Source organism: Aythya fuligula, chromosome 1 (assembly GCF_009819795.1).
Source record: "Aythya fuligula isolate bAytFul2 chromosome 1, bAytFul2.pri, whole genome shotgun sequence".
Classification (NCBI taxonomy): domain Eukaryota; kingdom Metazoa; phylum Chordata; class Aves; order Anseriformes; family Anatidae; genus Aythya; species Aythya fuligula.
In genome coordinates this window covers 99,545,857-99,561,737 of record NC_045559.1, presented here as the reverse complement: position 1 = coordinate 99,561,737, position 15,881 = coordinate 99,545,857, and positions in this window count along the sequence as shown.

Below are 15,881 nucleotides of genomic sequence, written 5' to 3'. Positions count from 1 at the left end.
TACAAAAAAGTATGTGATCTTCCATCTGATTAATGATTACAAAATTTTTTGTCTAGAGGGAAACTGGAATGTGATTGAGTAGGGGACAAAATACAAAAATGAGAGCAAGCAGAGAGTTACTTTTGCTTCAGTCCTAAATAATGTGAAGAATTTGATACAGCTGTTCCACAGGGATTCCGTAATACCAAGACTGAGATTTTTGATAGTGTATTCCCCTTCACCATGCTCCAACAAATGTTTGCCAAAATATGTCAAACCATTATTGTCATTTACTTATATGCCTTATATCACAGAAGTTTGAAATGAACCTTGAGAGTAATATGTAAAGTAAATGAGAGTGTATGTAAAACATTTACAAGATTTAAAATATCAAGTAATGGCAACAAGAGAGAAGGGAATTATATTGAACAAGATGCCAAAAATAATAAGGCAGAGCACAGTATTGTTTGGAACTAGAAATATGCTGCCCTAGCTGACACCTGATTACTATGGGAAGGTAACCAGTTCTTTGGATTTCAGGGTACAGTGTTCCAGTGGAATAAGAAATTAAAAACATCTATCCTATATCTCAAGTTTATAGGCCAGGAAAATACTTCAACAGAAAGGAAATGTGATCTGCACAACAAGTGCTTCAGACTCTACAATCACCGACATGTTATATTGGAAATTCAGTGGTTACAGAAACATAATTTAGATAGCAGAGGATAGGGAATGCCAAAATGCCAGGTTTACAGACAGATATCCAGAGGTATTAAAACTTGAGCCTGCAAAGGATCCCCATCACCAAAATTTAAACTGTGTTTTGAGTTAAGCAAGTGTTTTGCTGAACTATAGTGTTAATGGCAAATGGGACTAGCATCTCATGAGTCTTAAGAGACTGGATTTATGTTCCTTAGCATTCAAAGTTTCCACTGGAGATGTCACTATGATAGCTAAGCATCAATTAAAAGCTGCAGATGACAAAAAGCTTGAAGTTGCAGTTATGTAATTTTGGTTATTTTCCAGGCTAAATTTACTGAAATTTAACACTTATGTCTTTCAAGACAAATATAATCAAGGTAAAGCCAAGACAAGGTCAGATTCTGCCACTTCTTTCTTCTCCCACAGGCTTAGTTCTACTTTTCCTCTCTTTTATGAAATGAAGACACTTTTACTTCCTCACTGTGCTTTCCTTGAAGCAAACACTGCAGACTTCCCCCACTGCTAGCAGGCTTAAACTGTCATCTAGTTTGACTGCATCATTTAAGCTACTGGCCTCTCTTGCCCAATTGCTCCTCAGGTCTTACTTGCTCTTTCTCTGATCCCTAGAGACTTCACAGTCAAGATTAAATGGAAGAATAGGGAGCAGTCATGAAAGTGGGTATATGAATACATGACAGAGCCAAACTGAATATTACATAAGGAAAGCAGTAGCCAACATATAATGAAGAGTCTTTTACTCTTTTCTGGTGCCCAGAAACATCTAAAAACAAAACAGAACAAAAATGTTGGAGCTAAGAGAAGAAGAATGAACACATTTGTAAAAGATGACTCACAAAACATATAAAGAAAAGGATGCATTTTTAGGGAAGAGCTGAGCTCTAAGTGATACTACAATAAAACAAATTAAATGGACTCGATGATCTTGAGGTCTCTTCCAACCTAGAAATTCTGTGATTCTGTGTGATTCTGTGAAATATGAGTTGATAAAATTACATTGCTTTAGAAACTTTTTGTTACTATATTTATGGTGCTGTATTTAGACTGTACTAGTGAATTTCTGCAGTAGTGTAAAGGCAGGAAAAGGCGAAATTTGAAACAGCAAAGTAGTAGCGGCTCTTGAACATATGGCTCACAAAACAAAATTGAAAAATATTTGTATTCTCCCTAAGGAAACTGAATTTAAAAGTGAGCACAGCTCTGTATAAATACATGGGATCAATGAGCAGGCAAGTTAAGTGTTTTAATTGAATACTAGCAACAAAGTGCAAAATGGCTACAAGCTAACAATATGGTACAGTTAATTTGGCTCAAACATTTTAAGATGTATGCAGTTTAAGCATTAATCTGACATACATATTCCAAAATCCTCTTTCTGTTCACCAGCATTAATGTAATAATGGCAGATATGTATAAGATGCATGAGTACATATATGTAAACACGTGCAGACACACAAGTATCCTAATTTACAGATAAATCATCTCATACAAATAACTTTGAAGCACAGATTGCAGCAGTTATGAAATTCCAGGGAAAGAAGTATTCATTCTGACTTCCAACAGCAACTTAAAAGAAATTACAAGTGATGTGTATTTCCCTAAGAATACAGGTGAGTGAACAAAGAGAACTACCATTCTCCAGTTAAATGTGAATAATGATATTCATTATAAAGATAAGACCACATGCTGTAGTTAACAATGCTAAAATTTATGAATAGGACAGTATCTGCACTGATCTCCAGCTATCTTATCTGAACTATGAGACATTTGCTAGTACTTCTGAAGTAGTCAGCAACAGGTTTGTAAGCAATTCACAAATTAACAAGTCCACGCAAATTTATATGAAAAAAATAATACAAGTCACTGTAAAGATGTCTTAATAGTGACACAAAATCTGTATCAATTGGGTCAACTCTATCAAATCAATGGAAGTTGTAACTTCAGGGAAAAAGTCCATCAAAAAACAGTAGCTCTAGCTCACTGAAGCTCTAGTCTAATTGTTTGGGGGCTCTTGCAACAAGAGAAAGAACTTTATAACACTTAATTAGCTCTGAAATAAAGACTGGAAAATTTAGTTCCAACTGTGTCTACTTCAAACAAGTTTTAAATTTCCTATGAGGATTAGTTTAAATCACGTTCATACAACAGGTTTCAGATACTTTGACAAGGTAGTTCATATGACCTAGACCTTACTGGCTTTTCTAATTGCACCTGCCAACCTATTGTCTCCCAAACCTTGTATCGCTTTTCTGATGGTACTCCTGACCTCAGATGCTCAGTGTCCAGAGAACAGTTCAATACACAATGTGTTCAATGCCTCCTGTTCCTGCCCCTCTCCAATGCTCGTTCCGTTCTCACCCTGTTCTGCACTATGCTGTGTGCACACAGCCATTGTCAGGGCTGTAGGACCAGGCCAGGGAACAAAACAAGATTAAAAATAAAACTTTTCCCTCCTCAACTTATTTATTTTTAAATCTAAATCACTTCCCTGATCTGATTTGATGCATTTCACACCTCACAAGCAATTTTCAGGGGCTCAGCAATGGAAGATACAGTCACAGAAAGAAACTACTTATACTGTCATTGCAGTATCAGGGAACTAGATTTTCACTTTGCACTTTAACCAGCTGACATCCTGGCAACAGAGTAAGTGTGATAGGAGATACAGATGAACAACTTACTCCATCTCAAGTTACTGCCAGTTGGGTTAAGCTCCCCTAAAAATATCCATTTTATTTTCTCGTCTTGTATCTTCCAAAGTCATCCTAGCAATTCTGTTAATGGAGTATCAGACAGTTTTAAAATAAACTTACAATATCCACTATATTCTTAACCACTTATTTAGGTAACACAGTCACAAAAACATCTAGTACAGTAAAGTAAACATCTAGTACAGGTAAGTAAAATGAAGACTAAATTAAAATAAATTTGAAAATCTTAGAAACCATTCATTAATTCACCTTAAATACCCCCAAAGTATTTGTCTATATTTGATTTACTATTACTTTAATGATCTCAAAGAACATCACTTTCCCAATAAAATAGTGCATTTTTTTCCACGAAGCTTTTCACATGCACAGCCTGAACACACGCACATTCTTACATGCACATTCTCCTGGGCTCAACATATTTGACTGTCTATCTGTTAAATGATGGCTGTAGTGTTTAAGTAGCACCCACAGCAAGGCAGATTGCAACTCCGTGGATTAGTTTTAATTAACTTTTTAAGTTGCAATAATGTGGCCTGGCATGAGGCAACGAAATGACTTTAGTACACCGGCTGAATGCCTGCAAGACTTAGGCAAGTTTCTTGAGCAAGGCATGAGTACTGTTGGAGTGGATGGAAAAAGCAGGCACCAAGCACAGCTGAACACCTGAGCCCTCCCCTGACTGCAAATGACTGCCCTATGTTTCAGAAACTGCAGGATTTTTTAGGTCATCCCTAAAACTGGGATTTTAGGTCATGTCTAACCTTGTGAATGTATATAGGTAATAATAAGCTCTATATAAGTAATAACTTTTTAAATTCAAATCTATTTTTATCCATAGATACAAAGCAGTAGAATTTAGTCTGTATTATACTACTTTCAGCTAGCCCATGTCATTATCAAGTGTAACACTTTTCATTCATTGTAAAGCCCCAGAAAATCTTTTTTATCCACAAAATCTTTGCTCATTGGAATATTTTTGAGTGCTAAGTCACCAAAAATGTACTTTGTTATCGCTTTTACTGCCACTGTGTGTGTTAATATAAAAGAAATATAAAAGAAAACTGAAGAAATCTTTCTGCATTGTTTAGACTTAGCAATGCCAAGTATTGTTCATACAACCTCTATTTTAATTTTAAGCACTCCTCCATTCCCTCATTTATGATTTTTTTCTGGTAATATTAGTAAAACAAATGACACAATCTTAACCCCAAAAGCCATCACACAGCAGGCATTAGGATGCCATAGACAGCCAGAGGTACTTGGGTGCTTCCATGTCAGTATTTAAATTCTGGCCAATCAAAACTTGGCCATTAGTGTTATTTAACAATGGCATCAAAGCTGTCATCAGTAAAATTAGAAATATTAACGTAAGCATTCCAAACAAACAAAATCATCTTTAACTTTGAAAGTCACTTGTCTTACTTTCACAGGACCCTCAGGCATATCTTCTAGAAGTGAGAAGAAGAAATCTCAAATAAAATTTATACTACTCACCTACCTGCTGCATGTTTGTTTTCTATCACAACAATTACAGAAAAGAAATTATTGTGCTGAAGTTTGGTGCAGCATACATTTGGCCTTCAGCATGATGAGGTTACTCTATTTGAGTAATGGTCCTTGAAAACAGAATATTGTGTACTAGTGAGGGCCAAATCTTCAGATGGCATAACCTGGCATAACTCCACTGATTCAGTAATATGGATCATAAACTCTCTGAGCAAACGATGTATCATTTTATGCTTGGAATGTGCCACTCGCATTGTGGATGTTATTGTAATTCAGATAGAAGAGATCTACTAATAGCTGAAAAACATGCTTTTCCAGAAAAACATTAAATCAGCTTCTAAGTAAGGAAAACTCCAAATAGTAGCTCATCAGAAAAATTAATCTTATAGACTATTGCGATAACAATATCAGTATTGATATGTAAGAACCATTATTCGTTTAGAGTAAGCAGCATTTTTAGCAAGTTCAGTACTAAGATCTTCCTATGACATTTTCCCTATAACTAACATCATAAATTACTTTTTCTTAACATGCAAAATTTGATATTAAGCCATGTTTACAGAGGTCAACTATTTGTTAGTGTAGGTATTTCCTTATGAAAGATGATAATCATGAGAAGTCATGTATCAGGCCACCAAAGAGGGAGGATGTGAAGCAAGTGTACAGAAATGGGAACAGTACTAATTTTTTTTTTTTTTTTTTTTTTTTTTTTAAAAAAAAGAAAAAAAAAGGACAAGGATGAATACAGAGTCAGAACCACAAGAATACAATCCAGATATCCAAATCTGGTAAGAAAAACAAAACAAAACGAAACAAAATCCTGAATCACTCCCCTAATTTAGAGCTGAGCAAACTGTAAATTGATCCTGCAATAGGAATGTGATCAAGTGGTGTTAAAAGAAAGGGGGGAGGGGAAAAGAAGGGAGAGGGAATACTTTACAGTAGCAACTGGATGCTTTCTCATTTTCCAAGGTGCAGAAAAACAGAATTTATAATTGAACATATAGGATTAAAAACTACTATTTGCTCTCTAAGCACATTCAGTTTTGACTGCCTGCTCTTATTAACCAGCTTGTCACCAGAAAATGTTCCTTATTAAGTTGTCCAAGTAATAAAATGTTTCTGTTTTTCTTCATATAAAATTAATGTATCCAGACTGCTATTGTATTTGCCACACTCTGCACTTTAAATGTAAATATTATCAGTTATTTTCATTATGAAACTGTTGTACTGATGAATATATGGTTAATTCAGTTTTCCTCCACCAGCTTTGTTCTTTTTAAGCAAACAGCCAACACCCTTCTCATGAACCCAGATGACTGCACTCTTTTGGGCAAAACAATTTCTGCTATGGCACTGTGGTCATGTTGGAGTTAATTTAAGTTTCACACGGTGAAGTCAAACAGGCAATACAAAAGCATCTGCTAGCACCAGAATTCTGAGTTTGCTACTATGATTTCATAATGTTCAGGGGAAAATGGTTCATTCTGCTAGAGCTAGCAATGTACCTTCGTACTTGCACAAGTACTTTTAACCATACTAATGACCTGTAACACATTTTCAACTCTTTGAGTTGAGGAAGACTGGTAAAGTGTGAAAAGATAATGTAAACAAGGGAAAGTCTCACCCAAAGCCAGATCAGAGTTGAAGGAACTAAGTAAAGAAATTGAATCAGATTTAGCAATGAAGCTATGTGGTATCACAACTGAGAAAACAGTATAAATGTATTTGCTATGGCTTCACGATTTGTTCTGAAATATTAAGTTGACAGATTTGAAAGAGTACTTCACTGCCTATTTCAAAACAATGTACTCATTGTATCACTCTTCTGTTTACATTGGAAACTCAGGTACACCTTTTAATTGCTACTTACCCATGTACTTCCACAGTACTTCCATGATGAAATGTTTTAGGATTAAGAGAGGCAACGCTGACAGAATAGCAATTTCAGGAGGCATTACATCCTGTGAAAGACAGCGTGATCCCTAAGGAAAAGGAGAAGGAAGGAAACATGAGGAAAATTTTGTTGCAGTTTCAGGAGCCAACATTCCACACAGAAAGCAGCCACCTTAACATGCTTAGAGATGATCATTTTTTCTGTGATCTGTCCAAAAGTGCCCATTGTCTTTTTCTGTGACTTTTTAAAATATTGGTCCAGCTTAATAAATTTATAGCATCTAAACAAACTTAATCTATGTAATAAAAAGTATGAATGATATAACTGTATGAAATGCATGAAAATTATGTTTTTCTCTTACTTCGTATTAAAGATATTTAATACAATACAATTTTCTATCTTTCCTCCTCCCCATCCTAAAACCACAGAATAAGATAAAGACTGTTTAAACACCTTAACATTTCAGTTTTAGACCCGTTTTCTGAACATTCAAGTTTAGAAGTGTTTGGGTTGCTTACAATATTCCTGACATGATTTTGCTCTTACGTCATTGACATAACCACGTAACTGCAAATTAAGCCAGAAATTTGCCTTTTAAGAGACATGGCAATATTTAATGAAAATCCCCAAAAGCATATTCCCACACATTGTTTCACATGATTTTAAGATGTATAAGGTCAGAAAAAATATACTTTAAAAATGGTGAGATGCACAGATATTGGGCTATTTTACTCAACTTTGGGAAAAGACGTATAACAAGTAGTTCTTTACAGAAATCTCAAAGTAGAAAATACATTATCTGATCCTGATAAAGAGCGGGAATAATAGTCAAGACCCTCAGAAAATCTCATTACGTTAGTAGCAAAGAACAATAGGCGAAAAAAAATCAAAACATTCTTTTTATCAGAAATGTTTACTATTTTACTAAGTTTGATTTTACATAACATTCAAAAACTTTTTCATATCATTTGCACAAAAAGCAATCTTTTTAGACTACCAGATTTCTCAAAGTGTAACTTGTTAAAACATTTCTAAAATCCTAATTTAAAAGTGTATAAATTATCAACACTCTCTATAATATCGTATTATTTTCAGAAGAGTGGAGTACTTTCTTCTGATTCCTCTTAAATAACAGGCAGCAGAATCTGTTTAAAGCTGAGCTTTCTATGCCCATTTTGTATTTTGTAATTTTTGTCCAATGCTGTATACAAACTGGGCTAAACAGTCCCTTATCCAAGGAACTCAAAATACTTTACTAAAGGAGATAAGTAAAACATCAACATTTATACTCCATAGAGGGAAGTTGGTCAGAGAGAGGTATAGAGTTAATAACCTGAGGTCACAAGTCAGGTCACTTGCATAATCCTGTTTTAGCATTATGACCAGATACTCCATTACTGTCACTTGAATGAGCATAGTTTAGGGGGAAAATATTTCTTAGAATACTAATTACAGTACTTGCAACACACCTGAAAAATCACTGAAGGTCTTGAAAGAACTGAACTAATTATACATCCAGGAATGTCACACTATGATACAATCTGGACTGATGCTTTTCCTGTGGATTTAAATAGGAAAACACATGTTTGCACCAATTTTGTAATGATTCGCCATCACACAACAATTAGTTCACTACTCCACAGTCTGGTTCCTGAAATAATTCTGCTCACATTGTTAGGAGTCATTGTCATAACTTCACTGCTGTGGACTTACATAAGTGCAGGGAATTCACAGTCCTTGTGAAAACAGAGCAGCACTTCCTTCTGCTGCTTCTGGCTTTCAGACCTTCCAGCACTATGTATTTCCTAGCCACCGTGTTTTTAAGGTTTAAAGTGCATCTGTTGGTTCTGCAGCTTATAAAAATGGACCTGTAAATTAAAGTGGCAACTTTGAGCCACTGCATCTGTCTCTGAAAGAAAAAACAAAACAAAACAAAACAAAAAATTATATCCTACTATCTTCTGTGAAGGTTTAGTCTGTATGAATGTAGCAGCCGAGAAGCAAGTCATTTTTCATGCATTGCAACAGATCTTCTTAACATTGTTATTTACATACTATTGATTTGTTATGTTTGGCCATCTGTTTGTGGGTGAAATACTGTACGCATATTTCTCTCTCTTTTTTTTTTTTTTTAAATTTGATTTTGTTTAAAAAGCTTAACAAAATCTTCTCTTTCTCCCCTCAAGAATACTCCATGTTCTTTTCATCCCATTGGAAAAATGCTACATAATGATAGCCCAAGACATTAACAATACCCTCAGTGAAGTATCATCTGTGGATTTCCTTCGGCTCTAAAGCACTGAATGGATAATTCTGGATCCTTTTTTCACTATAGAGACATTTTTCTTCCTGTACAATTATATTACACAGAAAGTGTGGTTTCACACCATTTAACTCTTATGTTCCTCTGTTTTAAATATTCTAAGATTGCCATTTTCTTGAACTTGTAAATACCTTTAAACAGCAGATCAAGACTGCTCAAAAAAACAAAGATATACATTTGACAAGGACAATATAAAATTTGCATTCCACTTCAAATTCAGCTAGAAGAAGACCTGCTATACTAATACCCTGGAAGCAATATCTTCTATAAATCCTTTAACAGCAGCTGTTTTGAACACAGTAGCTGATCTGAAATGCCCTGTGATTTAAATCCAAGTAGTACACAAAGTAATCCTCAAACAACTGAATCCTATTTAACTTCACAAAACACCTGAATTTGAATGTAAGAAAAGCAACCATTTCTAAAACCCCACTTTTAAATACACATTTAACCTTAATCTCTTTTTCTACCTCTTTCTTGAAGCATACCACCTGTATATCCATCTCAATTATATGTTCATGTATATACATATTTTTAAAAGTATAATGTATTCAGCTTACTAAGAACAGTTTCTAAGTAGAGTTTTCCTCAGTTCTAAGACTAACTCTACAATTTTCAGTGCCTGATCATACTTTGGACAGCAACAAGCTGTATGCTCTAAACTGCTTTCTGAGCTGGTAAGAAAGAAGTATTTATTATGTTAGCCACTGTATTTTATTTTTTTTCTTTTCTCAGTACAGGAAATTTGCAAAAACAAATAAACAACAATGAAGCAAACAAACAAACAAACAAACAAGAAAAACAACCCACGAGTAAATAGAATTTCTAACCAGGACCAAAACATGGCATTGCAAAATTCATAACAAAAGAAAACTGGACAGCCACCCAAACCCAACTTATTTATGGTAAGATTTACACTAGTGTTGTACCAACACTTTGACCTACTGTTACGGTACTTGTTTGAAAATGCTGGGTTGATGCATAAAATCAGTGCTTAAAAGACAATGTCCTAATTGAGATTGCTTCTCTCTGAAAATTATAAGAAATGTAAACTTCACATGAATCCACCACCACTCCAACCTAAGGTGTTACAACTCCACTAACTTGCCCTCCTCAAGCTGAATAACAAGACATCATGCCAGGATAAGGACCCTATGAAGGTGTCAATTCTAAATCAGAGAAATATTTAATTTTATTGTTCATGACATTCAGAGGCATTGACTCATATCCTTGAAGCCCACAATCATAAGAATTCAAAAGCCAGTGATTCTCCAGCTTTTTAATTCTCATCTCTTTGCCTGAAGCTACTACCCATAGCAGAGTTAGTGGAAAGGACCACTTCTGTGCCTCAGCCATTTCAGTTCAACACCTAGTGTCTTAAATGGACCTTGGGAAAAAGTAGCAAAATTTCATGTAAATGTCCACTTCTGTCAGATTTACTACACAGCAAAGTATGAGGGTGAAAGATTGGAAACAGTATCTTCTTAGAGGCTGCAGCAAGATTCACCACCATCTGTCAATCAGAGATCACTGAGCCACAGAGCCTCTGGAAGCTTGCATCTATGCTCAGTGTCTCCTGTCTTTCTTACAGAGAACTCAAAATAAAAAAAAAAAAAAAAAAAAAAATAATAATAATAAAAAAAAAAGATAAAATTTGTAAAACCCAGAATAATTGGTCTAGCAGTGGTACTTTGTCTTTCTCTTAAGCAGAAATAGAAACAGTAATTCATCCACAGTTTGGCTTTCAAACACCACACGCTTAGGTTACTTTAAAATGATTTGTTTATATTAATAACTTTGCTGTGTATACAACATACTGCTGTTGTATCGTTTTGATTTGCATCATATTGATGCCTATTCAAGCCCTAAGAAAATCTCTTGTGCACCTTGTAAGGTTATTTCTATGAAACAACATTTTAAATAAAATCAATAAATAATGTGACCTGAAGGTACAGTGAGCTGCTCACACTGCCTAAGAATTGCTAGGACAAGTCTCCCTGAGGCTCATAAACTTCCTGTTGCTTGTCTGTTAGGTTTCAACACAAATTTGAATGATTCAACTGGACACACTGGGATGAGTGAACCTAAAAGAAAACAGGAAAAATCAGTTCACCGACATGACAGGAATTCTGAACTTTCTAAAGTAGAGGAGCCATCAAAATAGCCAAAATGAAAGTGACATTCAGTTCCAGAGCATAGTGTTTTTCTACATGTGATTTAAAAATATTTCAGAAGCTATCTTCCTTCTCTTATGACAGCTACTATTTGTAATTCAGTCACTTACCACATTTTCATGAAATAAAAACTTTGTTCCACTTTCTTCTGTGTGCCAGGCTATTAAACTATTTCATGGCATGCTGGGGGATGGCATCAGCACTCTGAGTGGGGCAAATGTTCCTAGGAAGGCAGAAAGAAAAACCTAGATTTCATGTTCAGCTAATACAGGTAGGAAAACACTGTTACGTTCCAATGACTGCACTGATCCACACAACTCTGTGTAATCTTTTTGTCACTTAAAATTGTACACAGAATACAACTGTTCTCTAAAATAACTATGCTAGCACAACTGCTAACCTGAATTTAGCTAAGTTTTGCAAAGGTACCCCATGGCAATACAGCCTATATATCCTCCTGTATGGGATAGAGCAGTGCAAACTGGGATAGAGCAGTGCAAACTTTTAAAATGACTGTGTATGTGTACCCCAACTAGGCAGAGAAAAGATGTGCAAATTTAACTATACCAGCTACAGTGGTAATGTTTATGGACATAGGAAACCTTAGGTTACAACAAAAAAACCTTTTTGGATAGCATAGATTCTGCTAAGGTATTGTTTTTATACTGATAATGGCTCCAATGCCTGATGCTATACCAGTAACAACTACATTAACAAGAAAAAATTGTTTTCTTGATTAACTCACCTAATACTGATGCAACGTTTTTCTTTCTTTCTTTCTTTCCTTTTTTTTTTTTTTTTTTTTTCTTGGTGTTGGCATTATCTACCAGCTAACCAGTGGCCTTCTTTGCTAGTACTGCCCAAACATTACAGACCCATAAGGACTAGGTATTTGAATGCAATAGATATAAAAATCAAAACAATTAATTTGTAAAAATTAAAGACTCAGTGTAACAACTTTCTCTTCTTGTTCTCTCTGTTTCTGTCTCTTTAATTTTTTACAAATCAAACTGCATTTGAAATTTATGGAGGGAAAAAGAAAACAAAAAAACTCCTCACTTAAATGGCTACTGGATGAAGACTCACAGTCTTTCATTTGTCCTTAGTGCTTATGCCCAGACATGGATACCACTAAGCACAACATGCTTTTATTCATGTATAGCATAGAGCTCTGAGAAAGCAGTAAAACAAGGGAAAGAAATGAAAGTTTATTAACTAAGTTTAGGACCTTCTAATTAATATAGTGATGTCTCAGCACCATCAGTGAGCTGATCAATATCACAATCAATATTCTCATTTGCAACTTTATGCAACTTAAGGGCAACAAGCTTCCACATTAAAAAAAAAAAAAAAAAAAAAAAAAAAAGTCTATAAATCATGCTTAGCACACAAGGCAAATAATAAATGCTTATCCGACCAACTTTTCTAATGTTTACTTAAAGGAAATTAGCTTCCATCAGTTAGAGTAACTCAACATCAGAAACAACACCTATCTTCCAGTGCTGCTGAATAAGAAAAACGGAAGCCTTCAAATGCAACAGCTGTATTTACTGTATACTAGCCAGAATAACTGTTTCCTCTAATATTAATTCAAAAGTTCCCTCTAATTCTCAGCTCATAAATCCAAGGATAATCTACTTTGAGATTTTTTTCCAGATTACCATTTAGAAAAGTCTACAGACTGACAAATAAAACACTGATATCAATACTAATATGGCAATGAACCAACAGAATCCTAGGTAGCAGAAGTTTCCAAAGGCTACCAAAGTAACGCCACTCTTTCTTTCTGAAGGCTGTGAGTTATTTCAGTAGAAGTCATCACCACCTCTATCATGTTACATTTCTATTGCAAAACTTTCAGTTTTCTAGGAAAATAAGAGAAGAAAACATGGATAAAATCTACTAAAATAGTATTGTATTTTGATCTTTTTGCATTCTCATGGAAATTGTTTTAAGAAGAGAGGTACACTCAGGCAGAAGACTCAGTGTGTTGTTTTATTTTTTCCTTTTTTTTTTTTTTTTTCTCTTTTTGTGTTAGTGGAGTCTTTCTATGCAGAATGACAGTCCCATAATAGAAGTAAAATATGAATAACTTGGTATATATGAACAGAAGTCAAACAAACCATCACAAATTAAAGACAGGAGTGAAAAAGAATGAAAAGAATGTGTTGGCTTTACAAACAGCAGAAAAAGTACAGTGATAAATTTGGTCATTTGTGTGCTTTAATATTTATTGTTATCACAATGTACACTTGGAAAAAGAGCAGCTAGAACTTAACCTTGGAACATACAGCTGTGGAAATACGGTCTCTGCCACCTGAAGCATAACTGAGTCTTCTTCAGCTATTTTAGTACAGGGCGTACGTTGCAACAACTCTGATTCAATTGCAGGGACAGTGGCATTATTGTATACTGGTCAATTTACTACAATACTCCATTGCTCTCCCTCCCTGACCCATAGATATCTATACTTATAAAAAAGAAACTACTTTTGAAAGAAGAAAGCAGTTCCTTGAAAGGTCAAGAGTGTATTACATAGAGGACAGATCATAAAGCAATACAACAACACACTTGTTCTTTCAACTACACTCAAAACCATTCATTTATTTTCTTTGTTATAAAGAAAATATTGCAGATGTACAAGAACATTTTTATGGCATACAGTATTTGCCATCTGAGTGTGACATAGCAAGAGGATATGCAGTCATCTCCCCTGTACACCTGTATGGACACGATTTATTTTATTATGAAATAATGATAAAATGTACAACTTGGGTTAAACTTCTGAGAACTTCATAGCTTCTTTTTGAGCACATTTATATATGAATAAACACATATAAACAAATCAGGCAATTTACAGTAATCCAGAAAAGATTGATGAAACATACTTTGGTTAATAACTTTTGCTGGAAAATGGTTTAGCAAAACTATGCCAAATCCAAGTATTTTCAGCAGAAAACAAATGTTAGGAAGGGTAGAAATAGATGGTTTATTTTTTTGAAGAAAACATTCAAATTTTTAAGTACTGAGGAAATATTTAGATGACAACCTTCTGTCACTTGCATCTCCTTCATGCTTGTTTTCCTGTTCCTCACTTTATATGAGTGTTGTGGCTAGGACACTCATGTGAGTTCTAGTCTTGCTCTTCTTTGGCTTTCTTCACAATTAAGGTACATAATCTTTTACTTATTATGGTACATAATAAGTATTATGTACTTATTATTATTATTAGTAGTAGTAAGTATTATGTACTTATTATTATGGTACATAATCTTTTACTTATTCAAAAGGTGTCCTAAAAATTTGAGATAGCACACTGTCCCTTGAAGAAATTTCATTTTGTATAAAATGCTTAAGAATATACTACAGCAAAAACTGGATGGAACAGCTGTGCCAGCTTCCAGAAGAGTGCTTCAATCATGCAATTAGATGGTAGAAGACAAAAATCAGGTCCAACACTTAATAGACTTTGTGAGAGTCACCTAACTCCTCTCATGCATGTAATTTTACACTTCCCTTAAACATCCAAAAGGAATTTAAAAAATCCTGAAAAATATTGTCTTCAGACTGACCCAAATGGATTCCTCTTCAGGTGGGCTTTTGAACTGAGAAAAGATGAATTATTGTAACTATACTGTGAAACCCATGTGCTATTCCCCAAGGCAGAAGTACCAAGTTGCCCAACTCAACAGTCAAAAGCTTTGAAAGTACTAACGAAGAGGTGCAAAGAAAACTTGAAGCACAAGGAGGTCACAGAAAGGTGAGAGGAATATGAAGAGGCATGAAAATGTCTCTCTAGAATATACTGAGATGCACTTCATCACTTTCAAGACGGGAAAAAGAGGTGAACACATAATAAAAGCAAACTTTAATACTGATTAAAGTGAGAAGACTGGAATTCTGTTATCACTGATTTACAATTCAGGAATGCTTACTGATAAAGTGAATAATTTAAGATTTGCTATCTGAGATATACATATATATATATCAGATATAATGTATTACTGGAAGATATTAAAAAAATAGTTTTGCACATTCAGAAATAGTGTATATTGAACAGCAACAACTAATGACAACAAATCCTTCTGGCAGTCTTACAAAATCAGCTTTAGAGTGTAAAACGTTAGATCCCAAAGTCTGAGATATGTTCTCTGGTTTCTACTTCTGTTTCCAAGTAGAAAAACAATAGTGGAGATCAAAACAAGTAAGTCTGAGAGTCACAAGCTAAACCAAACATTATTAAATTTAATTATAATTAAAGGTAGAAGATCATGGTGGGAAACTAAGTACTGCATGTTATAAACTTTCTGGTTCTACGCTTAAGCTTCTAAAGATGGCTATCCAGAGGTGGTTTATTAAACTAGACTGACTTTGCTTCTGTGGAAAAAGCAAAAAGAGATTAATCATTCAGCAACATGCCTGCAACTCCATATTTTGGACTGTCTGTGCAAATGTACAGCTAAAAAAATAATCTATCTACAGATAACTGTAGCTTTGGATCATAGACACAGGAAAGAAAATTTCAATAGATCTTTTAATAGCTTGTAAACAACAGGTATTATAAGGGGAGA